This window comes from Heptranchias perlo, chromosome 30, assembly GCF_035084215.1.
Source record: "Heptranchias perlo isolate sHepPer1 chromosome 30, sHepPer1.hap1, whole genome shotgun sequence".
Taxonomy (NCBI): domain Eukaryota; kingdom Metazoa; phylum Chordata; class Chondrichthyes; order Hexanchiformes; family Hexanchidae; genus Heptranchias; species Heptranchias perlo.
In genome coordinates, this window is record NC_090354.1 from 9,123,250 (window position 1) to 9,149,793 (window position 26,544).

The 26,544-nt window shown below is 41.4% G+C and overlaps 1 protein-coding gene and 1 long non-coding RNA gene across 6 annotated transcripts in view; one reads left to right on the forward strand and one right to left on the reverse strand.

Annotated features, from left to right (window-relative positions):
* The window catches only part of raraa (retinoic acid receptor, alpha a), a 484,346-nt gene that overhangs the window by 388,767 nt on the left and 69,035 nt on the right, over positions 1 to 26,544 (reverse strand). The gene's annotated exons all lie outside the window — the stretch shown is intronic.
* LOC137299882 (uncharacterized) overlaps positions 14,960 to 26,544 on the forward strand; it is a 35,112-nt gene continuing 23,527 nt past the window's right edge. For both annotated transcript variants that reach the window (XR_010958003.1, XR_010958002.1), the window contains exon 1: positions 14,960 to 15,082. This is a non-coding gene — a long non-coding RNA (uncharacterized lncRNA). The remainder of the gene's footprint in view (positions 15,083 to 26,544) is intronic.

Consider the following 26,544-nt stretch of genomic DNA (forward strand, 5'->3'; position numbering starts at 1 on the left):
CAGACGGCATATTGTAGGGATCAGTTGTTTCCTTATAATTTACCTATTGTCGTTTTTACCATTTCACTCGTCTCACCACCCCCCAACCCTCCACCCCATAATAGACTGATGAAAGCTCTGTCAATCTCTTCAAAACAACTTTTGCAGTGAGGACATAAGAGGAAGTTTTCCTGGGTCTACATCCATGTGCACTGGATGTCCTGGGCATAGCGAATATCAGAAAATTGAGTGGGTTAGGTGCACACGCCTATAAAAGAACATTAATGGAGAAAAATCTGGCAGTGCTCACGAGTGCGTGTTCCAACCACACTGTGTCCAGACGATCCAGTGTACCTGGGTGCCAGCGTTCTTACGGTACCAACTGGAGATTCTTCGTATGAGCCTGGACAATGAACGTTTGCAGGCTATTCTTCTTTGAGAGGCATCACAGCTGAGCCCAAATCTGTGCTCAATGTTCCACTTTCCAGCAGGAATCACTGGGAAGTGATCAGGAATGGGAATCCCTTTCCCGTTCCCAACAAGGCATGCTGAGGTCAATTGCAGCCGAGGTCAGCTAACTCAGTGGAGACAACAGTTCACGGGAATTGGATAAATACTTGAAGGGAAAAATTTACAGGACCATGAGGGAAGAGCATGGGAGTGGGACAAATTGGATACCTCTTTCAAAGAGCCGGCACAGGCACGATAGGCTGAATGGCCCCTTTCTGTGCTGCACCATACTATGAAGTCCAGGACCTTCCTGGTTTTCATGGTTCAGTGCTACAACGGGTTGTGTGCACTTACACTTACATCTCAAATAGTGGTGTGTCAGAGTAGTACAGTGAAGGGCAACTTTGTCACACAGAAGTGCGGCAGGATCCAATTTCTGGCACAGATTTGTTTCCCATCAATATCAAATGGCTGGTGCAGGAATCGCAACCCTGACTAAAAAAATAAATAAATTTGGTCACCATTGTCTAATGCAAAAAAGTACTTTGCAGGATTTTGCAGGGGAATTGTACAACAGAAAGGATCAAAGCATAGGGTGTAGCCAGTGTTTCAGGAACTGAACCTACTAAAATGGGCCTGCCAGGGGGGCTCTATTTGGCTGCAACTTTCAGTCTACAGACAGCATGACTGAATCCAATAATAATAAAACTTTATCACTGATAAAATGGCTGGAAATTACCTTTAACCATTTCAGGACTAGAGTAGCACTTCTTTACCAAAATCAAAATGTATAAGCAGTGAAATTATTTGGTTAGTCCAAAAATACATGAAGAATAGATGATTGCTTAAGCTAAGATAGTGATAAAGGAGTTAACATTGACCTAAGCGTCATGGACTAGAGATGGGAGAAAAAAAAATCAACAGGAATCCCACTGCCGAATGCTTTTCAGACACTCCAGCTGGAAAAGCGTGTGTATATATACATTGGGTGAGGATAGGATTATCTGTGGTGCCTACCAATGTCATGATGTGGAGATGCCGGTGATGGACTGGGGTTGACAATTGTAAACAATTTTACAACACCAAGTTATAGTCCAGCAATTTTATTTTAAATTCACAAGCTTTCGGAGGCTTCCTCCTTCCTCAGGTAAACATTTACCTGAGGAAGGAGGAAGCCTCCGAAAGCTTGTGAATTTAAAATAAAATTGCTGGACTATAACTTGGTGTTGTAAAATTGTTTACAATTGCCTACCAATGTCAAATAACCTGCTGATACTCACTGTCTTGGGTCACACATGAAGTAAAGCCACTTGGTGAGACACCAGAAGGCTGCCTAGGCCCTCTCCAGCCAAAGGGTGGGGAGACTAATTTTAGCACCATTACTGCTACCCCAGCTGAGATAAGCAAACAGACAAGAGACCTTCATAGTAGGTATGGCTTAGTATCACACTAGGCAGTGCCTTTACCCACGAGACCATCGAGGAAGCCTAATGAACAGAAACTTGAGGCAAAGGTGTGAAAACAATTAAAATTAATTACCAGGCGCTTAGACTGTTGTACAGGCAAAGCAAAGTGTTGATATTTATTCAGCAGTGACTTAGTAAAGAGTTGATCCCAATGGTCCAGTTGGTTACAAACTGAATGGATGAGCTTTACAGAGCAGAATGGTCCTGGGTTAGGTCCCTGATCTGTGCTGAGTTAGCTAATTTCAGCTGGGACAGCAGCAACGGTGCTACATTTAGCTTCATCACCCAAGGGTCAGGAAAATCAGCCAGGTTTCCTGTTAAAGATCGCTGATCAGCAATGCCTGCTGAAGTGTGTATGTGTTGACATTAGGTAAGAACAGGATTGGGCTCAGCTGTGCTAGTTCCTATCGTGAAATAGCCCGCTGACACTCGCAGTCTAGGCTCACATATGAAGAATCCACTTTATTGGAGTGTCTCAGAGGAATCTTATCCCACCAAGAGGTCAAGGAGAGGAGAGGGGAACTGCTGAAAAAGGAAGAGGGAAAAGAATGAGTTCCAAGTTTTTTTTGGATGTCTCTCTCTTCTACTTTATAAATAGAACTTTAGCAATTTCCAGAAAATCAGTTCTACAGATGCTAGAATTGTATAAAATTGTTTTTTGTTCAAACTACAGCATCAATAGTGGCATTTTCACCTCTAAAAAGGTTATGGGGTAAAGCCCACTCCAGGACTTGAGCACACTTCAGTGCAGTACTGAGGGACAGCTGCATTGTTATCAGTGATATCTTTTGAATGAGATATTAAACTGAAGTCCCATTTGCCTATTCAGGTGGGCATAAAAGGTCTCATGGCACAATTCAAGGAGGAGCGGGAGATCTGTCAGTGCCTTCAACAGCATTCCTTCCTGAACTGACTACCAAATATTTAAATATTTATCTCATTTGATGTTTTTGGGTCCTTGCTACATGTAAATTGGCTGCTGTCTTTGCCTACATAACAACATTGATTACATTTCAGAAGTAATTCATTTGTGTAAAGCACTTTGGGATGTCCTGATGACATGAAAGGTACTATGCAAATGCTAGTTCTTTCTTTAAACAGCAATAAAAATGAAATATTCTACTCTAGATATTCCAATTTAAACATTGTAAAATATAACAGTTCTTAAATGGTTGAATGGATGTTAATCCAAATAAATATCCACAGTGGCATTTGGGCTATAAAGTAAATTAAGGGTTAGAGAAGCTGAAAAAATTGGTCTGCATTTAAAGAGTTAAGCAGAAGAAACCATCCACCCACCCAAGCTGTGATCCGTGTGAACCATGTGAAGCAATTTCCCCCAGCTGTTGCAACACAGGATCACCCGGTCCGGATGGGATGTATCCTAGGTTGCTAAGGGAAGTAAGGGTGAAAATTGCAGAGATGCTGGCCATAATCTTCCAATCTTCCTTAGACACGGGGGTGGTGCCAGAGGACTGGAGAATTGCAAATGTTACACCTTTGATCAAGAAAGGGTGTTAGGATAAACCTGGTAACTACAGGCTAGTCAGTTTAACCTCGGTGGTGGGGAAGCTTTTAGAAACGATAATCTGGGACAAAACTAAGAGTCACTTGGACAAATGTGGATTATTAAGGGAAAGCCAGCACGGATTTGTTAATGACGAATCGTGTTTAACTAACTTGATTGAGTTTTTTTGATGAGGTAACAGTGAGGGCTGATGAGGGCAATGCGGTTGATGTTGTGTATATGACCTTTCAAAAGGCGTTTGATAAAGTGCCATATAATAGGCTTGTCAGCAAAATTGACGTCCATGGAATAAAAAGGGCAGTGGCAGCATGGATACGAAATTGGCTAAGTGACAGAAAACAGAAAGTAGTGGTGAACAGTTGTTTTTTGGACTGGAGGAAGGTATACAGTGGTGTTCCCCAGCGGTCGATATTAGGACCGCAGCTTCTTTTGATATATATTAATGACTTGGACTTGAGTGTACAGGGCACAATTTTAAAGTTTGCAGATGACAAGAAACTTGGAAGTGTAGTAAATAGACTTCAAGAGGACATAGACAGGCTGGAGGAATGGGCAGACACACAGCAGATGAAATTTAATGCAGAAAAGTACAAAGTGATACATTTTGGCAGGAAGAACGACGAGAGACAATATATACTAAACAGTACAATTTTAAAGGGGGTGCAGGAACAGAAAGACCTGGGGATACATCTGGACAAATCTTTGAAGGTGGCAGGACAGGCTGAGAAAGCAGTTAAAACGTATACAGGATCCTGGGCTTTATAAATAGAGGCATAGAGTACAAAAGCAAGGAAGTTAGGTTGAACCCTTATAAAATACTGGTTCAGCCACAACTGGAGTATTGTGTCCAATTCTGGACACCGCAGTTTAGGAATGATGTGAAGGCCGTAGAGAGGGTGCAGAAAAGATTTACTAGAGTGGTTCCAGGGATGAGGGACTTCAGTTACGTGGATAGACTGGAGAAGCTGGGGTTTTTCTCCCTAGAGCAGAGAAGGTTGAGAGGAGATTTGATAGAAGTGTTCAAAATCATGACGGGTTTAGATAAAATAAATAAAGAGAAATTGCTCCCATTGGCAGAAAGGTCGAGAACCAGAGGACACAGATTTAAGGTGACTGACAAAAGAACCAAAGGCGACACGAGGAAAAACTTTTTTACGCATCGAGTAGTTATGACCTGGAATGCACTGCCTGAAAGGGTGGTGGAAGCAGATTCAATCGTGGCTTTCAGAAAGGAATTGGATAGATATTTGAAGAGAGAAAATTTGCAGGGCTACGCGGAAAGAGCAGGCGAAAGGGACAAACTAGATTCCTCTTACAAACAGCCGGCACAGGCTCGATGGGCCAAATGGCCTCCTTCTGTGCTATAACGATTCTATGATTCTAGGATGAGACAGACATTCCTATCACCAAAGAACTCCTTCCGCAAACTGGGGAGTTCTTGGACGGGCAATTTCATAAGCACAACAAACAAATACTTGGCTGTAGTCAAGTCTATAATGGTAAACCACTGACCCCGGAATGACAGAAGTTACCAAGGATGTGGGAGTTAAGGGCAGGGTTGCACAACTAAAATCACTTGCGTAATCCCTCGGGACAATAATTTACTTGATCATTCGTAAACTGTTTACAACACTGTCAGATTAATCCCTATTTGAACTTTTGAGAAGCATATTTGCAATCAATATTGCCCAATAGAATATTCCAATTATACTAGTGTATTGTCTGAAATAAAATTTATTCCACGCCATTTATCTTTTCTTCTTGTCTTTTACACTGTGCAGTACTGCTCGGTACAGTGGAGAGATGTTATTTTCTCAGAAACAGAAGTCTTCCACTTTTCAAAAAGTTCAAAATGGAAAATGTGTTCATAGTTTTGAAGAGGCTTCAGTCTGTACTTTGTGACCCAATGGCCAATGGTCATTGCCCTAATGGCTTGGAGGGCAATCTCTTCCGTGTGCTGAATTTAACAAAATTGTTCATGCATTTATAAGAAACGTGTTTACAATTTTACACACAGAGAAAATCTTCTCCCTCCCCATGTCACTCACTAAAGACTGTTATTCACTGATAGCAACAGGTCAGCAACAGTGAAAAATATATTTTCTCAGCTGTTATCTCTGTATAATAAACAAAAATTAATTTGTAATGCTGACATCTGCTAAGTGGCAATTTCAGAATTGTCAACGAGGGGACATGCAGGAGTGACATTTGCAATCCATTTAAAGATATGGAACTTTGTTTTGTTTTTACAATTTTCTCCCTTCTCCAGAACGGACATGCTGCAGCACATTTCCACAGGTGTTAGTAGCCCTCTAGTATCTTCCCCAGGTGACTATACTTCATGTGCAAATCTAGGCAGTGTGAGTGTAGGCTGGTTATTCATCCATAAGGGTCACAGCTGACTCCAATTCTGTTCACACACTTGGGATTTCCAGCAGAGAGTTTTGATACCAAACCCACCAAAGCAGCAGTGTGATCATTCGTGAGATATCCTCCTATACACAATGTCTGCATAACTTATACCAGTCATGTTACCATATGCTCAATGGCAGACTGCATTGCAAACAACTATTGCTCTCCTGCATCACTCGCGGGGGAGATGGCAGTGCGTATTTGCATGTTGGGCTCCTCCAAACCACCCAGATCATCTTCCAATGTTGACTCTTCAATATGGTTCTGCTCCTGAAGCAGCCTTCCTCTGAATCAGATCCAGAAAGTGCTGCATCCCCTGACAACACATGTAGCCCCCACCGGCTGGACCCTCATCAACCACCATCAGTTGTCTCTCTTCACCAGTGCTCATCCTCCTTAGTTACCTTAATGGAATAGTATGTGTCCCCATGACTGCTTGGAAGGTCCCTGTAGAATTGAAGTTGAGGGCAATAGTGACCTCCTCGGGCACTGTTAATACATTGCAGTCAATTGACTGTCACAGCAGTTCTTCACGAACCAGGTGGAACACCTCAGTGACGACCTCTCTAGCGAACATAAGCTTACTCTGGCATTGCTCTTCTGCATGCTCAGAAAGCTGAGGCTTCCATGCCCTCTGCAGTCCAGGCCTCATTCTGCACCACTACATAAGGCCCATAATGGCAGCTACATCCATGCCCAGTGTCAGAAAGTTCCAATATTAGTTTGCACTGATGATCACGTTAGCAATTCTCATATATGCCAGGCCTGAATGTCCATTAAATACTCACCTTTCAACATGTGTTTGTTATTAATGGAAAATGCACTTTCTGCACACCTCTCATTCAGTGGTAGGAATGCTCAAGAGCAAACTGATTCACCTACAACATCAACAACTCTAAATCCTGTCATCCCACCACTCTACACGTTCCTATGTTTTTTTAAAGCTTCACAAACAGAGGAATGTCCGTTCTACTAAATTCGCTTTTGGCAGGGTGGGGAAGAGGACAGGGGCTCCGCTACAGACAATTAAGAGCACAATGCTTAGTTATTACAAATCAGCTAGTGCCACAAATTCAACACTTACGTCTTCATATAAAATACTGTATTTAGATCAAGAGCAAATTGATTAGTATTACATACAATGTTTACTATTAAAGTACTGATTTGTGTTACAAATTCAGTTGCTATGATGCTCTGTGATTACAAGAAACTGCTCACTCCCCAGAAGTGTATTCATAGCATAGAACCATAGAAAAGATACAGCACAGAACGGGGCCATTCGGCCCATCGTGTCCGTGCCGGCTTGAAGATGTATTCGTAGCAGAGTCTATTTAATTTGCTCTGAAGAAACCCTAGTCCCAATGAATCTTATTTCACAAGAAAGGAATTCTTGGACAACAGCTAGTTTAGCTTGTTGTCTTCAGTTTTATTACTGCCTAAAAAGTGATGATGTGCTCGTGTGTCCATGTGAACCATCTGAAGCAATTTCCCCCAGCTGCTGCAATACAGAAAGAGACAATTAACGTTCTGTCAGCAAGGCAATCTTTTTTTCCTACTCAATTTTCTCTTTGCAGCATTGACTCTTGGGCTACAGTTCCACGGAGGCCAACGGCCCTCACCAAAGTGCCATTCAGCCTAGACAGTGAGGAACAGAAGGCTATTTGACTATGGAGGGCATCAGAGCCAAATCCTGTCCTTGCCCAATGTCCACCCTCTCAACAGGATTCACTGGATATCAGTCAGGAGTAGCAACCCTGGATGATTTCCCCATCTTAGCCCAGGAGCAATACAGCCAATTGTAGTGCACCTAGCATTGTCCAGCTGAGATCAGCTAACTTAGCACAGACCAAGAATCAAACCTGGAACCTGCAAGTCTGTATGACTTGGCATCACGTCGGGTAGTGCTTTTACACATTATGCCATTGGAGGAGTCAGTAAGATTATCTTAATTGCCTTTAATGGTGTGGATGGCTGTTGGATACTGAATGTTGACTAATGAGACACAAATGTTGTATTCTAATGATCAGTACTAGTTTAGAAATAAATGACTTGAGCTCATCAATACAACTTGCATTTATAGAATGCCTTTAACATTAAGAAACAGATGCTGAGGCAGGAGGGGTGGCTAAATGCTTGGTCAAAGAAATGAGTCAGATTTTTTTTTTAAAGGTGGAGAGAAAGATTTGGGGAGAGAATTCCACTAGTGGCGAGATGATGGGTTGGAGGATGCACAAAAGGCTGGATTCAAAGGAACGGAGCATTCAGGAGGGTACATAGGAGGAGACTGCAGAGATAGGGTGAGGTGAGGCCATGAAGGGAAGTATAGATGAGAACAGACAATACAAAGTTATAGACGAGAATGAATAATAAATTGCAATACCATTTTGAAAGATACCACGTACCTCTTCATGGTTTCATCTCATTTGTATTGTGATGATGTGGTTTTAGGATCGAAAACAGGGGTGGGAAAGTGCAATATTAGTTCATATTGCAGTGCACTCATTTCCTTCTGAAACTTGTCTTCAGAAGTTATTATTAATGGCTGCTTCGATCAACCACCAAATTGCACAGTGCAAATAGTGCTTTATTGTAGGTTTTCAATGCACAAATGTTTCCTACAAAGCACATTACTCAGTTTCTACCATTCACAGCCACTACTGTCTCTATTTTGTCACAGATTAGAGCAAGAATTTCCCAAAAAAAGGCCAACAATGTCATGGTAGTTGAAGGTCGTCCATTCATAGGACCACAGTACATATTTACAACAGCTAGATGTCTCTAGTCAATCACCTCTGTAAATAGGTGTACAATGACACCCAGTGGCTGATCAACAGTAATGCAAAATTTTCCCTGGTTTTAAAATTAAAGGACACACTATAGATTCACAACTACATTTTTACTAAAATTTAGCAGAGAAAAGTACAGTGATTAGTTTCTCATAGGCAAGGAATTAAATCTGCACTTGAAGCAATGAAACTGCCCGTGTGTAATTAATTTCTTTTTGTCACCCTCAATCGTCTTCCTCTTTTCTCACCTCCTCTTCTTGAAGGCACTGGGGCCAATTTTTATTTCTCTTATACCCTGAAAATGGATAAAGATAGTGCTTAACAGGACGGGAAATTCGACAAAAGATCAATATCAACTAATCTCTGCCTAAAATATTTCTCATTTAAGTTTCCAGTTGGGATTGGGGCAGGTGTTGGAAACTCCTACCCAAAACAGGGGGAATATCGTTAATAAAAACAGAAAATGCTGGAAACACTCAGCAGGCCAGGCAGCATCTGTGCAGAGAGAAGCAGAACTAACATTTCAAATCGATGACCTATCATCAGAACAGTTCTGTTAACTCTGTTTCTCTCTTCACAGATGCTGCCTGACCCGCGGAGTGTTTCCGGCATTTTCTGTTTTTATTTCAGATTTCTAGCATCTGCAATATTTTGCTTTTGTTGGAGCATCGTTAATGTATCCTAAAGGGGAGTGGACAACCTGCATGCAATTTCCCGACAGGCGGGCATGCAGGATATCAAGTGCAAAGCACATCCAGGGAACCAGACGTCCAATGTTGCTAGAGGGTAAGATATTTGTGGCAGTTCACTTAAAGGGCACGGTGATGCAAAGCTAAGTAGTTTTGGGTCATTTCTCATCCATTTTGCTTCTATTTTTGTTTTTGTTCCCTGCTAGTACTTAGGGCTCATGAACTTTTGTGCTAATTGTTCTAAATTATTGTTTTTGCCCCAGCATCATTACTGGCACCAATGAGTTGTCATTACTTACAACTGTAGATAAAAATTTACACCACTTACTGGGTCCAGTCTCTTGATGTCTTCCAGCATCTTGCCGCAGTAATTCTTCATGTGTGGGCCTGGTAAGTTTAACCTATTGTGCCTTTGGCAGAGTTCCCTGGAGATCTGAATTAGAATCATGGTCGGGTATTTGTACATCACTGCTATGGAGTTTATTCAATTGGTACGATGAGCTCAGAACAGATCACGTATGGAGTAAAAATTGGTTTTGGTCTGTTTTCAGGCGCAAAACCGGCAGCGCGCCCCAACCGGGAGGCCCGAGGCATGCTCAGAATTGGGCCTCGGGACTCATTTCAATCATTTGGGTGAGTTACTGGCGCCTGTCGCACCTTCAGAGCAGCACGCTCTTTGCCAGCATTCCAATTTCAGGTCGATTGCCTCGCTGGCAGCAGCCTCAGGTAAGTCTCGGGGCGTGGGGTGCAGCACAGTGAGAGAGAAGCCTACTCCTCTCATCACTCACCAATTTAGTGCAGGAATCCTGAAACAGGTCGTTAGGCCCCTCACTTACATATGTAAGGAGCCTAATATGCCTGTCTCAGGTTGGCACCACAGGTGCATGGGCAGCCACCCATGCCAATATGACAGCACCCGTACCCAGGTACTGATCGGGCTTGGGGCGTTGCTCCCTGAAATTGGAATTTCTACCCTCTTGTGCTCTAAACTGGAAGTCTATTCTCCATTCCAATACTACTCAGGATAATTATAGATTTTTTTTGTCTTTTCAAATGTGGGTTTTGTCTGGAGAGATTATTTTGATCTACGTAGGAGCATAAGAATGTAGGGACATAGGAACAGGGGTAGGCCATTCAGCCCCTCGAGTCTGTACTGCCATTCAATGGCTGATCTGTATCCTAACTCCATATCCCTTAATACCCTTGGCTAGCAAAAATCTATCGATCTCAGATTTAAAATTATTAATTGAGCTAGCATCTACTGCTTTTAGTGGAAAGAGTTCCACACATCTGCCACCCTTTGTGCGAAGGAGTGTTTCCCAACTTCTCTCCTGAATGGCCTGGTTCTTTATTTTAAGGTAATGATCCTAGTCCTAGACTCCCCCACCAGTGGAAAAAGTTTCTCTCTATTTACCTTATCAATTCCTTTCAAAACCCTAAAAACCTCAATCAAATCACCCCTTAACCTTCAATATTCCAGGGAATCCAAACCTAGTTTGTGCAATCTCTACTCATAATTTAACCCTTGGAGCCCTGGTAACATTCTGGTGAATCTGCACTGCACTCCTTTCCAGGCTAATTATTTTTAAGGTGCCTAGAACTGTACACAGTACTCCAGATGTTATTTAATTAGGGCTTTGTATAGCTGTAGCAAAACTTCCTCTCCTTTATATTCTAGCCCTCTAGATATAAAGGCTAACATTCCATCAGCCTTTTTGATTATTTTTTGTACTTGACCACTACATTTTAGTGATCTGTGTACATGGACTCCTAAATCTCTTTGGACCGCCACTGTTCCTAGCTTTTCACCATTTAAAGAATACTCGGATCTATCCTTTTTTGATCCAAAATGGATGACCTCACAGTTACCTGCGTTGAAATCCATTTGCCACAGTTCTGCCCACTCACTTAATCTATCAATGTCTCTTTGTAATTTTATGCTCCCTGGTGGTAGAGATCATTCACTGGTGGTCATAGTGGTGGAAGCAGTTTGAGATAATGAATTAAGTGCACCATAAAAGTGCATTGGCACAACATTGAACAGTATTGGCTTAACTGTGAAATTTCCTATTGTGTATTGGTGCCAATATGCTAAAAAAAAATCTAGTGATAACATTACATTGTATTATCATTTCTAGGGGGTAATTTTCACCTTCACTGTTGGGCGATAAACTGGCACAGCAATCGTCCACCCATTATAAACCTGCCCGATTTTTATTCCCATTGAAATTAAGTTCCATAATGGGCAGGCAATCCGCTCCATCAATTAAAATTACTCCCCTTAGTCTCAGTACTTAACGTTTGACTTTATCCATTCCTCTAAATGAAATATATCTCATCTCCAGATTAAATGCAGCCAAAAAAGTAAATCAGGAAACCACATTATATTTCCAGTTACTCAGTAAAATAAATCTCTGCACAATCTTGAAAAATTATGTTTCTCCCTGCTGCACATTGAGAGTATAGATAGCGGAACAAATTTTCTGTTGACTTTTCACCTAAGGTTAGCGAATGAGGTTTTTGCTGCATTCAGAATCATTGCGTCAAACATAATACTTCACTACACTATTAAGATTCAGTCTGTGAAAACAACGTTTGTCCAGCTCAATTTTGGCCAGAATCATAATCTTTATTTGAAACTAGAAATTACTGCTGGCAGTATCAGGGGAGACATTGACCAATTTTAAATAATCGGGTAAACTCCTCCGTTAATATAGTGGAACAAGAATATTTTCTGCTAATATCGGCAACAGGAATTTCTTTGCTGCAGTTTCAAAAATTATAAATTAAGACAGACAGTGAATAACTGCATGGTACTAAGCCATACAGACCAGAAGGTCCCGGTCTCAATCTGTGCTGAGTTAGCTGATCTGATCCAGGGTAGTGGTAGGAGTACAATTGGCCCTAGCATCCCGTTCGGTTTGGGAGGGGGAAAAAAAATCAGCCAGGCTTCCCATCCCTTTTTGCCATCCGATGACTCCTGCCAGAAAACCCATGTGTCTGGACGTTGGGCAAGGACAGGACTGGGTTCATCAGTGATGCACCTCATGGTGCAGAAGCCTACTAACACTCACTATCTAGGGTCACACATGAAAAATGGCCACGACAGTGAGGTACTCGAGGGCGACTGGGATTCATGGAACCATATCCCGGCACGACTCAGCACTTTCTGAAGAGAAGGGAATAAATTGGAGCTTTCAAAAAAAAAACTAAATGAAACATAAAATGTTTTATTAAAGATTTAAAATGTACAATGAATGAATTACTTCACTGCTCTTTTTTTATGAAATAATGGCCCTGAAAACATGTGCCCTTTGATCCAATTTCTCTCCCATCATTTTTAATTAAATATATGTCATCTTAGAGCATTTCATGAACTCTGATTTACCTAAGATTACCATTAGTAGTACTAATTTTAAAGGTACTCTCTGTACTTGAAAATCCATCAAGTAAATTTAAAAAGAAAGATGAGCGCCTCAGACATGTGACGCTACAGAGAATCTATGCTCTATGAGCAGGAACAACTCTGCACTTCCACATATTTTCTGTATCTCCTACTTTCCTTTTAAATTCTACTTGTTTATAGTGGCAAACCAGAGCTTAGTGAATAGAGTTTTTTAAAAAATGATTTATCTCCTGCTTACCTCTATAAACATAGCAATTTGAGACCATTGAGAATAAATGACTGCCAAAATTCTGTCCAGCGGAGATGCTATCAGGTAATACACAAATACAAATTTACAGCATTAAATTAACATGGCCACTACCAGCTCTCCAACATTCAACTCTCTTGTTCCTGTTCTGCCACCTTTCACATGATTTCTACAAAACGCACATTATACTGGCCCCTTCTGACATAGCTCAAATAAAGTGCTCAAGAATAACACATGGCCAGTATATACAATGTGTGTTTGCATGTAGCATGATTAGTTCACAGTGCTGAGGCATACACAGTTTTCTTTTCCCCTTTCATTTTCATAGAAGGCAGGTGACCTGGCACCTGCCATACTTTGTCACCACTGGTTCTTCACCATCCCTCGCTCTTGGGCGAAAGAGCGGGGAGAAACACCAAATGTAGTTCTGTCTCATAAAGGAAGCACATTTTCACTTCTGTTTTAGATCCCCACATACCCAAATCAACACCTGCTCAAGAGGATTGAGGTACCATCTCTAGTCCAGTCCAAAATTAGATAGAGCAGATCTGCTCAAGGATGAAGTATTTATTTTATGTAGGTATCAAAAACACACTTACAGTGTATGATATTTCAGCTTTAAAAATGACTGAGCAGCCGACTACAAAATTGGACTGTCCAGTTCAAACCATATGGATGCCCACCCTACTGATGGTCCTCAACTTGAACAGGACAAAATTTCAACCAAAACTATGTTTTAAAGCTTACAGTACTGCACCTCTATCAGGCATTCTGCACAAGAACTATAGTTCCCATAATATACCCAATATGCCTAATACAATTATGCAAAATATAACACAGTGAATCAGGACCCAGTCGAAGCTCCTGAGCCACAAACGTCTGGGTGCTTAGAAAGGGAAAGCACTGTCCTTACTCACATGCTCAGGGAGGTCCTCCTCAACCTGGTCACTCAGTCTTTCTTATAGCTTAGATTCGCCACTACAGGGTTTACCCAAAACCGTCTCCCTTGCCCCAGATATTCAATGTCAATACACCCCTTAAAGCATGATCCCACGATTCAGAGACGCTGACTGAGAATCAGACTGGAAGTTGTACGGATGCACAGGGTTTCAGCTAGCAGAAAGGTGCAGTCTAGTATCTCACCCACGTGGCAATATATCATGTGTGCGTAAAGGCTGCCTAATCCACCTGGGGTCCGAGCTCAATCCTGTGCTCTCCGCACATACAAATACTTTTCAACAGAATTTTTCCCACTTTATCGTAGGGATGTTGAACCCGGCTTGGCTGAGATCAGCTAACTTAGTGCAGACTGAGGATTAAAATGAGGCACCTTTCTGATCTATATGGCTCCATTCTACACTAGGTAGTGCCTTTATAAACAGAGCCATTGGGGATATTCAAAGAAAACATCTTAAACGAAAGAGATTTATAACCTATAATCAGGAAGTACTCAAGCACAGATATCTACAATGACTACATAATTTACATTTCCTTAATCCTGGTTTCTAATACTCAACAGTAAAAGATTTATAGAAAATAATTGTTATAGATGTAATAATAATTGAAACACTGTAACCATTGATAGCTGCAATGAAAATTAAGTAGATGAAGCATATGTTTGAAGCAGCAATTTGTTTAACTAATAACCCCAATGAGCCAAAAAAAATTGACAAGTTTCCAACTATTTCAGCTGTAAATTATGTACAGTTATCAAGGGAAATGCTAAAATAAGAGTCTACGGCATGGATCTTTGGTAAGCTGGAAGGAGCACTGTGTGTGAAATACTACAAAACTTGGCTTCCAGCAAAACCTCAGTCGGAAGTTTATGGTTTGTGGTTTCACAAATACTTTACATCAAAACAAAGCTGTCACGCACATAAGGCAGGCGTTCCCATTTTCCACAGGTTCCAATTAAATTACCGCTGCACTCAAGTATATATACAAAGGGTACTTATGATTAATTTTAGGTGCACCTTACAGGAAAATAGAAACTGGTTACAATCCAAGCACTGCGAGGAAATCCTCTACTCCTGTGATGTGGTGCATAGTACATATCTGTGGACATTTGGCATGGTCTGGGGGACACAATCATTACTTAAAGAAGGGAATAACTTTACAGGTGAGCAATTTGAAATGAATGTATTTCGTCATAATGTGCTTGGTATAGCTCTTGACTGTGATTCCAGCCAGCGGATAAACTAACATTCTAGATAACCAACCGTGTGCTTATGGAGGAGGCGCTATAGAAAAATGATAGTTGCTTTTATACTGTCTTTGACCCATGCCGGTGGCTCTGGTTTCTGAAAGGAAAATTGGTTGGGATTTGCGAGGCCCATATATGGGAGCTAGTCCTAACGCGATATAAAAACAGTTTAGAATCGCAGATTAAAGGTATTCAATTTGGTTTGAACAGCCTGTATACTTATGCAGCTTTAAAACATGGAGTACACTAACAAATTAACATTATCAAGCATAAAAGTGAAGGAAGCACATTTTTGGCAATGGCTAGAATTGGCAAGAACACATTTCCTGTTCCACTAGTAAGATAAATCAGAATGAAAGAACAAGAACTTCAACATGAGCAGAACAATAAACATACAGTTGCCAAGCATTTAGAATTAATCTGGACAGTTCAGGTCTAAAGACTTATTTTCCAGATTTCTATTTAACAAATGTTGGAGAATATAATAACCCTCTTATATATTGTAATAAGTAAGGTGCTTGAGACACCAAGTCACACGCCTTGCTCCAGTTCCAAAACTATGCTAATTGAAAAGCAGAATAGAAAATTAAGACATTTAACTATGAGACTTTGCACATAAGCGAATATTAAATTCAAGCCATATATCAGACAACCATAGGTACTGGCCGAATAGAAACTTGGGACTGATTTAGGGGAGCCACGGTCTTGACTCCAGTGTCATACTGGCAAGAAACCCAAAGCTGAAGACATGAGAATCTGTGCTGAAATAGAAACAGAAAATGCTGGAAACAGCAGGTCAGTCAGCACCTGTGGAGAGAACAGATGAGTTAACAGTTATAGACCCTTTGTCTGTGCCTGCCTGACTCCAGATTTGAGCACACTGGTAGTTTTGACAATCGACCTCATAGGATCGACATGTAGTGCTAGCAGGGAGCCAGCAGTGCACCCAGTCTTCCAATACACATCACAGATGGTCGAAGCTCCCCACCAGCACCCCATATACCCGGAAAACACCCTTATATTTCTAATGTATTTTTTGGGTTGATCAAAGTCGTGATGACACCAGCATGGGATAGAACACAGTGCCAGCAGTGGGTATTCCCAGATAAGATGTGTGAGCTTTTTCTACTTTATCCCAACATATTAGCTCCAACCTCAGTAGTGGTAACAAGATATTTCCAGTTTCAATGCCAGCCTTTCAGAGTGGCACTGCCAAGTTAGTGATCAAATGTGGGTAGTTTTGTGCAGTGAACTCATGTCCATTAGGAATTGGTTGAGTCTCCCTAAATTCATTTAACAGCTGGCAGACTGTGAAGACTTGTTCCGTACCTGATTCATGTGAATGACACTATGTGGTGAGACGTAACCCCCTACATGGCCAATCTGGTTTACGTTACGATTCCCATTCTGAATCAAATGCATGCTCTCCTTGGTTCACCTGCTGGAAAACATGCTTGAGCAATACAAGAAGGGACACCACTTCACATCACTGTTGCTCATGACCTGGCATGTTCAATGCCAGCTATCGAGTAAGACTAGGATGTAAATTCAAGTATCCCCGTTGAGAGGCTAATCCGATTTAAGCCACTCAGACTCCCTGGGGCATAAATGTGGTCAGAATGCACCAATAGCTCCAACCCCATTTGAATTCTTTACGGTACTAGATCAGAAGAAGCTAATCATCAATATTATCTTTGACAGCTGGAACTTCAACGGATCAAGTGCAACTGTGGTTTCTTTTTATTGTCTGAAATATCACTAGGAAAAAAGGATTGGTCTAAAGCTAAACTAGGAGACAATTTCAACTGACAGCTTTACTATAAAAACTCAGGTTCATTACAGTGACACATATTTCTCTCATATTAAGATGAAACATCAATGAAAAGGCAAGTACTTTCAATGTGAATTACTTATATGTCCCATGGTGCTAGTTTTTAAAAACAGAATTACACTTGATGTGAATAACTATTTTCTGAGAAGCTCAACAGTGTAATACAAACAGGAATAATTACATTTCATAGATGTCAAACAGGGAGCTTCTTACACATCACAGACACTAATCATTATTTAGTTAGCATGTGTAAAGTCCAATTAGGGGCCATGTTTATGCTTTTATAGCCATGTGTAAAGGAGCCCGTTAAGAGGATTATTCGTATCAGCTAACATTTCTTTCCCAAATCTCTCCCCCTTCTTCTGAAAGGCAGTGACTCTAGCTTGGTTATGATTCCAGAAGCAAAAGCACTCCAGTACCCTGTCGAAGCGGCCACTGCTTATGTGTAGGCAGTGAGTGTCAGAAGGCCATTCAACTATGGAAGGCATCGCAGCTGAGCCTGATCCATCCTTCATATTACATACATATGAACTTTCCAGCAGAAGCCACTCAATATTGATCAGGACCAGGATTAGATTTTCCCCTTAAGCCAGGGAGACACATCCAGTATTGACCGTGGGACCTTTCTGGTCTGCAGTGCTCAGTAGCACACCAGTGTGCATTTGATCAATTAGACATCAGGGTTTAATTCAAATTAAAGCTGTGCAAATCATAAGTACATAGATTTAGAATACTTCCTCCAAGTTCTTGAGTTGGCTCGGTGGGTCAGTGCACCACACTGTATGGTACTGAGTCATAGAGACCAGAAAGCTCCCAGGTTTGATTCTTGGCCTATGCTGAGTTAGAAAGTCTCAGCTGGATGATTGTAGATCCATTAAAATTGGCCTGGGTTATGGAAGAGTAAAAAATAATTATCCAGGTACCAGCTGCTGATCGTTACTCGTGGCCCATACTGGAAAGTGCACATATGTAGATGTTGAGTGAGATCATGATCAGGCTTGGCTATGGTGCCCCCATGATCCATGGAAGGTCTGGCTTGATGGGCCAAATGGTTTTTTTCTTATTCCAAGGTTTCTTATATTGTTCTTATGGTCAAATAGCCCATTGACACTCATGAAATAATGGGCACTTTGATGTAGTACAGAGGGCTGCTCTGTGCCCGTGGAATCACAAATCACCCACTTCACAATTGATTGGCAAAGAAAATTGAGAGGGATGGAAAAGAGTACTTCCTTCTACGCTGATTTCCCTTTAAGTAGGGAATCTCATTACCAGTAATACCGTTTCACTTCTTTAAAAAACTTTTAACTTTACATTTTTCCCACTTTTAAAGACAACAGAGCAGTTCTGACGAAAGGATTACACCTGAAATGTTACCATCTGTTCTCTCCAAAGATACTGACTGACCTGTTCAGTGTTTCCAGCATTTTCTGTTTTCTAGTAGATATAAGACCTCAAATTCAGATATTTTGATACAAGCAAACCATCGCCTCTTAAGGTCCCTTAGTCGGGAACAGAAGAGAAAGGCTGTAGTACAGTGCATTATTGCAGAAAATAAAAATCACTCGCCAGTAATTTTATGGTCTGATTTTAACCGGAATTAAATTTAGTGCTTCAAAAAAAAAGGGCCATCACTTCTGAATGGAGTGCAATTAGCTCTCAGCCTCTTGTTAATTTTAAGCTATGCTGTGTTGCATACTAAGGAACCTTTCTAGTCTCTGATCTGGGAGAACAAAACAGATTAACTGAAAAGGATTATAGAGTTAATATTAACAGATAATATTGCAACAAGTGACAGCTGTGGCTCAGTTGGAGGCACTCTCGCCTCCGAGTCAGAAGGTCACTCCAGAGACTTGAGGACAAAATCTAGGTTGATGCTCCAGTGCATTACCGAGGAAGTGCTGCATTATTGGAGATGCCGCCTTTCGGATGAGACGTTAAACCGAAGCCTCGTCTGACCTCTCAGGTGGACATAAAAGATCCCACTGCACTATTTCGAGGAAGAGCAGGGGAGTTATCCCCAGAGTCCTGGCCAAAATTTATCCCTCAACCAACATCACTAAAAATAGATTATCTGGTCATCATCACATTGCTGTTTGTGGGAGCTTGCTGTGCACAAATTGGCTGCCGCGTTTCCTACGTTACAACAGTGACTACACTTCAAAAATCCTTCATTGGCTGTAAAGCTCTTTGGGACGTCCTGAGATTGTGAAAAGTGCTATATAAATGCAAGTCTTTCTTTCTTTCATTGAAAAGCCAAAGTGCCATATTTCCATTTGTACTCAACACAAACTTTTACTAATAGCAACCACTTCAAGGAAAGTTTAATAAAATATATTAATAATTACTTAAACAAATTTTGCTTTCCAGAGGGTTTTAATGATATAAACAATTCACAGCTCCTGTGACAATTATACCTTAGGCTAATCTAGCAATATCTGATATCTTATTAGCAAAAACTCCCCTGCTCCCTATTGAGATGAACCGGCCCCTATAACAGAGATGTTCTCTACTCAGGCATTTATTTCAGTGGATTGGACTACACGGTTCAGTTTAAGGTTTATAGCTGCAGCATTATGATTGGAACAGATTCAGACTGTTTCCTCTGATTCGTACATGGGATGATTATACAGAGGATGTTAATAACCATAAAGACTTTCTAATTGATGTATTTGTGGGCAGTTTAAGAACAAATTAACTGCAGCTTTTATTTACATTTTTTAAAAAAACTTAATTGCTTATTGTCCTGGAGAATCATTTTCAGTCAAGGTCAGAAAATAAATAACTTGGATTCATACAGTGCCTTATTATATCCTCGGGATGTCTCAAAGTATTAATTTTGAGGAGCAGACACTGTTGTCAAGTGGGCAAACGTCGCAGCCAAGTTGTGCACAGAAAGGTTCCACAAACAGCAAATGAGATAACTGACCAGTTAATTTATTTTTAGGTGGTGGGCAGAATGTGGGCCAGGGCACTAGGCACGGCATCTTTTAAGTCTACCTGATAGGCAGGCACATGGGACTTCAGTTTAACATCTCATCCAAATTTTAAACACTTGCACTTATACAGCATTTTTTACATCATCGGAATGTCCCAAGTACTTTACAGCCAATGCATTACTTCTGAATTGTAGTCACTGTTGTTTTGTAGGCAAATGCTGCAGCCAAATTTGCAAAGCAATATCTCACAAACAGAAATGTGTTAAATAACCAATAAATCTTTTTTGTTGGGGTTGGTCGAGGGAGAAATGTTGGCCAGGACACTGGGAGAACTCATGAGCTCTTCTTTGAATAGTGAAAGAAAGATGAAAGAAAAAACTTGCATTTATATAGCGCCTTTCACAACCTCAAGATGCTCCAAAGTTTCTTTTTACAGCCAATGAAGTACTTTTGAAGTGTAATCGCTGTTGTAGATTAGGAAACGCGGCAACCAATTTGCACACAGCAAGGTCCCATAAACACCAATGAAATAAATGACCAGATCATCTGTTTTAGATGTTGACTGGGGGATAAATGTTGGTCAGGACATCGGGAAAACTCCGCTGCTCTTCTTCAATAGTGCCTTGGCATCTTTTACATTCACCTGAGGGGGCAGATGGGGCCTCAATTTAAAGTATTCAAATGCTCGCGCAAAATTGGGCCTCGGGCTTTCCTGTTCGGAAGCACACTGTCTGCACTCAATTGGTATGTGTCCGAAAACTGGCCATAATCAATTTCTACCCCCAAGTCACCACTAAGCACTCCCGTGTCAGGTATTCCACAGGTTGTGACCCAATTCCAACCTCAGATGAGCACTCTACTCTGTCCCAACTGCATTTATTAATCACTACCTCAGACATTTTCCTTCGCTGTCCATCTTTTGGCCCTTCTACTTAGTGGTCAATTATGGGCTGTTTTGTCTTGTGGAAGCACATTCATTCTGAATTGGATAACAGGATTGAAACCATCTAAACTGGTTTTGCAATCTCTTTACATCCTGTTACACTATGAATTATGCAACAAACGGTTCTAGGTAGCAGTGTAAATATAGCATAAAATTGATGGCATATAACTCACAAATCCAAAATCAGCACACCAAATCAACTTTGTTGAGAGGACTGCTTAATATCAAGTCACCCAAGTCTGATTGGACAGTTGTGTTGTGTGGGTTCCCATATAACATACTGTACTGATTCCATATAATCCTAGGCACCAGCAGCAATTCTGAATCATGGTACATAACTTGTAATTCTTTAAGCTATGTAATTCTTTAAGCTATGTTAGTACTAGACATCATGTAAAAGACCACATTGGTCCTTTATTGGATAAGTTGGGAAGAAATATTAGAGGATCAGGAAGTGGCCCATGTCTTATACAGATTCTTCACATCAGTTTTAATAAATGAAGATTGTGGTTAAATTCCAGGTCCAGTCATTTTGGCTTAGAAATCTGTAACACAAGTACACATGAGTAAAGCACGTGGTATGAAAAAACACACAAGGAATTAAATGTTTACAAGGCATATGGGCCAGATGGAATACGTCCAGAGTCCTTAAGGAAATGAGAGAAGCAATAAACGAGGCTCTGTTCAATATTTTTAGGAGCACCTTAAATACTGGAGCTATACCTGAGGACAGGAGAGTACCAAATGCTATCCCAATATTCAAAAAAGGAGTGAAACAAGTATACTGATTTGAACAGCTGTGTTTTTAAAAACCTAGAAATATTGGAAATCTGAAATAAAAGCATAAAATGGTAGAACTAGACAGCAGATCCATCAGTAGCTGGAAAAGATAAATTAATGTTTTGGCTTAAGACCCTTTGGCAGGGGTTCTGATGAGGGGTTTACATCCTACTGTTAAACGATCTTTTCTCTTTACAGATGCTGATGGACCTGCTGCCTATTTCCACCATTTTCTATTTTTATTTTAATCCAACAGCTGTAGCATGGAAAATGCTTCAGAGCATACCAGATGTTATCACTGCTCATCTAAAGAGCCCACAGGCTAGAAAGAACAGTCAGCATTGGTTTGAAAGCAATAGGTGAAAGTCTGGCTTTCTGGTTTTTGATGTTTATTTTTTTCCTGTTTCACCAAACTTACTGCTTTAGATTCTTTTTCGTTAAAAATCAAAATCGAGATACATGATTCAGACATAAAAGAAGATATGACTAATCTCTTGGGCATGGGTTTTCAGGCCATGATTGTGCTGGCAGGATTTTTCAAATCTAATTAAGTAGTCACGATGAGCTCCTGGTGTGAATATTTCATTAGCTTTTCTTTTGTCTTTTCGGTATTTTGATGTTTCAACAGCATATTTAATAAATACCAACTTCAAAATCAAGTACCCTAATCATGCTTCAATAACGTATATGAATTCTTTGAGGAGATAACTAAACTAATGGATGAGGGCTCACAAGTGGATACAGTCTGCTTGGATTTTCAGACGGCATTTGATAAAATTCCACATGAAGACTTAAACAAGATTAAGGTTTATGGAATTTATAGCAAATTAGCTAGCTTGTTTGGTGATAGGAAGTAGAAATAGAAACACTGCTTAGGCTGGCTTCCCTAGCATTGCAAACACATAGGGGCCAAAAGGTTCTCGGGGTTCTGCTGGTCTGCTGCTGTATGTCTGGCAGGAGACCAAGGAAACCACCCTGGAAAACAGTGGAAACCTGGCCGTGTCTGGTCTCTGGGAGTATCCAAACTTGTCTTGCAACGGTTAGAATCCCAGTTTGCCCTTTACAAGACCAATGTCTTAAGGGGGTAGAACCGGGTGGGAGGTGCAGAAGGGGCGGGGGGCTGCTTTGCTGGGAGTTCCCAATCCAGTGGCTCAGTCGGGACCCGGCGTGTCTCTGGAGGCCGGTACACCAAAGTGCTTTGAAGCATACCAGCCTCCAGATGGACAAAAATAAGCCCCAGTGGTGGGGAAGGCGATCAGGGCCCCAGAAAGGAACATTTTTAAAAAATTACTCACAGGACTGAGGAAGACATGGCCTGGGTTGGAGGGTGGAAAAGATGGAGATTTGGGCAACCCTGTCCCCAATGGCATCTAGCTGTATGAGACAGGTTGGCGCCAGCGATATGCCCGTAATAGCGTGTGCACCACCAGCCCCATGCAAATTAGGACAGCACCGCTGGGATAGTGTCCCAAGGAATTTCAGCCCATAATGTCAATCATGCTTAATATGAAGGCATGTGCCTGTGCAGTACAGTCCTGTGAAGCTTCATGGTCAGCCATTTCAAACTATGCAACCCAGACTCACTATGTGGCAAATCTACAGGATATTGATACAGATTGATACTGCCTATTGATACAGATTGTTACTTCCTATTGATACAGATTGTTACTGCCTATTGATACAGATTGTTACTGCCTATTTACAAGTGTGAAATGCGCATAATTCACCAGCACCACAACCAGCAGTGAACTGTAAAGGTTTTCTTCACAACAGAAAGATCTTTGACAATCCATCATCATCTTATGAAATATTATGTTTTACTTTATTGGGTTCCTGAGCTTGGGAGAAAAGCCATATTGGAATGTTATCGCAGACACATTTTAAAGTTATACGTTACCTTGCAAGTGTCTAATATAAAATGATACAATTGTTTTAAGCAGCGAGTTGTTATGACCTGGAATGCACTGCCTGAAAGAATGATTGTAAACAATTTTACAACACCAAGTTATAGTCCAACAATTTTATTTGAAAATCACAAGCTTTCGGAGGCTTCCTCCTTCCTCAGGTGAATGTGGAAATGAAATCCTCGAACCTCTCGCATTTATAAATCACAGAACAATACCTGGTGATTACAGATAGTCTTTCCAACTGCCCGTTGCCAAGGCAATCAAAGTGTTCAGACAGAGAAGTGTTACCTACAGGGCCACCGAATATACAAACAACCAAGAAAAAAAAACAACAGAGAGGCAGAAACATAGAAACATCCGGAAGGAAGAGAAAGACAGCAAATGACCCGTTATATTGAAAACAGATAACTTTTGTTCGCTGGTGGGGTTACGTGTAGCGTGACATGAACCCAAGATCCCGGTTGAGGCCATCCTCATGGGTGCGGAACTTGGCTATCAATTTCTGCTCGACGATTTTGCGTTGTCGTGTGTCTCGAAGGCCGCCTTGGAGTACGCTTACCCGAAGGTCGGTGGCTGAAAGTCCTTGACTGCTGAAGTGTTCCCCGACTGGGAGGGAACCTTCCTGTCTGGCAATTGTTGCGCGGTGTCCGTTCATCCGTTGTCGCAGTGTCTGCATGGTCGGACGCTGCAACAACGGATGAACGGACACCGCGCAACAATCGCCAGACAGGAGGGTTCCCTCCCAGTCGGGGAACACTTCAGCAGTCAAGGACTTTCAGCCACCGACCTTCGGGTAAGTGTACTCCAAGGCGGCCTTCGAGACACACGACAACGCAAAATCGTCGAGCAGACATTGATAGCCAAGTTCCGCACCCATGAGGACGGCCTCAACCGGGATCTTGGGTTCATGTCACGCTACACGTAACCCCACCAGCGAACAAAAGTTATCTGTTTTCAATATAACGGGTCATTTTCTGTCTTTCTCTTCCTTCCGGATGTTTCTATCTCTCTCTGTTGTTTTTTTTTTCTTTTTTTGGTTGTTTGTATATTCGGTAGCCCTGTAGGTAACACCTCTCTGTCTGAACACTTTGATTGCCTTGGCAACGGGCAGTTGGAAAGACTCTGTAATCACCAGGTATTGTTCTGTGATTTATAAATGTGAAAGGTTCGAGGATTTCATTTCCACATTCACCTGAGGAAGGAGGAAGCCTCCGAAAGCTTGTGATTTTCAAATAAAATTGTTGGACTATAACTTGGTGTTGTAAAATTGTTTACAATTGTCAACCCCAGTCCATCACCGGCATCTCCACATCATGAAAGAATGATGGAAGCGGATGCAATAGCAACTTTCAAAAGAGAACTGGATATATACTTGAATAGGAAAAATTTGCAGGGCTATGGGGAAATAGCAGGGGAATGGAAGTAATTGGCTCTTTCAAGGAGTTGGCACAGGCATAATGGGCTGAATGGCCTCCTTCTGTGCTGTAAAATTCTATGATGTAAAATTCTATGATAGAATTCAATTCATTTTTTCAATTGTCCAACAGACCAACAATAGACTTAACTCAGCAAAAGCTAACTTCTAAGGTGAGCAGGTTTATAGCATTAGTGACCACTCTTATGACTCCTCCATTGTCTTTTCTTTTTAATGAAATGTCATGTGACATTTAGAGAATGCATATAAATAATCACTAGTTAGCTTGAATTCCCAGATGTAAACTGCCCTCAGGGTGACTTCAACTCTAATGGTGTTTGACAGAATCTGTGCATGCTTTAGTGACTAGAATTTCAGCCACGATGAAAGTCATGTATTACCATCTCACTGAAGGTGAAAGCAAATGGTTTTTAGAAAATCTTCATTTCTTTGCCATTCACCATATTGCTGTGTGCTATAAAAGCTCTTATTCGTTTGTAGATCATAAGAAAAATGTTTAGAAGTGGCCACAGCAGCTAAATAAAATACAATTCATTGCAACACCCATCTCAAAAAATGACACACACACCTCAACCTGTGTCTACTCAAGTCAACAGTTCATCATACACCAGGTTACTTAGGCATGACGATGAAAGCTATGTTTACGCAGTGCTTCCTGTACTGAAGTGAATTCACGAAAGAATTCGTATCATGAAGAGAACATCTCTGAAGTTAAACCAAACTCTCAACTCTACTCTTTCTGCAGGCTAAACACTAGCCCAACTGTCACTGATTTCACCACTAAGTTAAAACTCACTAAAACTCTTATTTGATATCTGGGATTGGATTTTCCTCGAATATTCTGCCCAAAATGGCGGGATAGTTAAAGATAATAGGGCTAATTGGATGGTGAGGTCGACCACCCTGTTCCTACCCCAACTTCAATTAATCTCCCTTCAAGCCCACCAGAACAGCCACTGCCTGCCCCTGCCCAGCTGGTCACATATGAATGCCTAGGCTTTGGTTTCTGGCCGATTGCCCTGCTGTCTCCAACAACCCTAGGAACTGCCAGGAGAAAGGTGTTGGTAGTCTGCACCCAAAGTGACTTCATAGATCGAGGGGGCTTAGTGGTGCCCTCCTCTCCCTTCATAATGGCTTCAATCTTGGCCGAAGCCCAAAACAAAATTCTGCTCTTCCTCTTTGGGGCTTTCTGCCTTTTAAATCTTCACCACCTCTTGAGAGGAGCATTATGGTGTGGCTGTGCAGCAGCAGGTGTCCAAGGTGGCAGAGATCCAGCTAGGGGCCTGTCCTGCAAACAGGGGCCTGTCCTGCAACCAGGAAGATGGGTCAGGGCAGTGGGCAGAAGCTCCACCACAATATCGCCAAGAGGAGAATCTTGCCCCTAGAGTCTGCCCAGGCAGGAGTAGAAATGCTACATTTGTCCTTAGCACTCCAGAGTCAGGGAAGGGAAAATTAGCCAGGGTTCTCAATCCTGATCACTATCCAGTAACTACTGTTGGAACAGTACTTGTCCTTCTGACACTATCAGCACACCGACTACAGA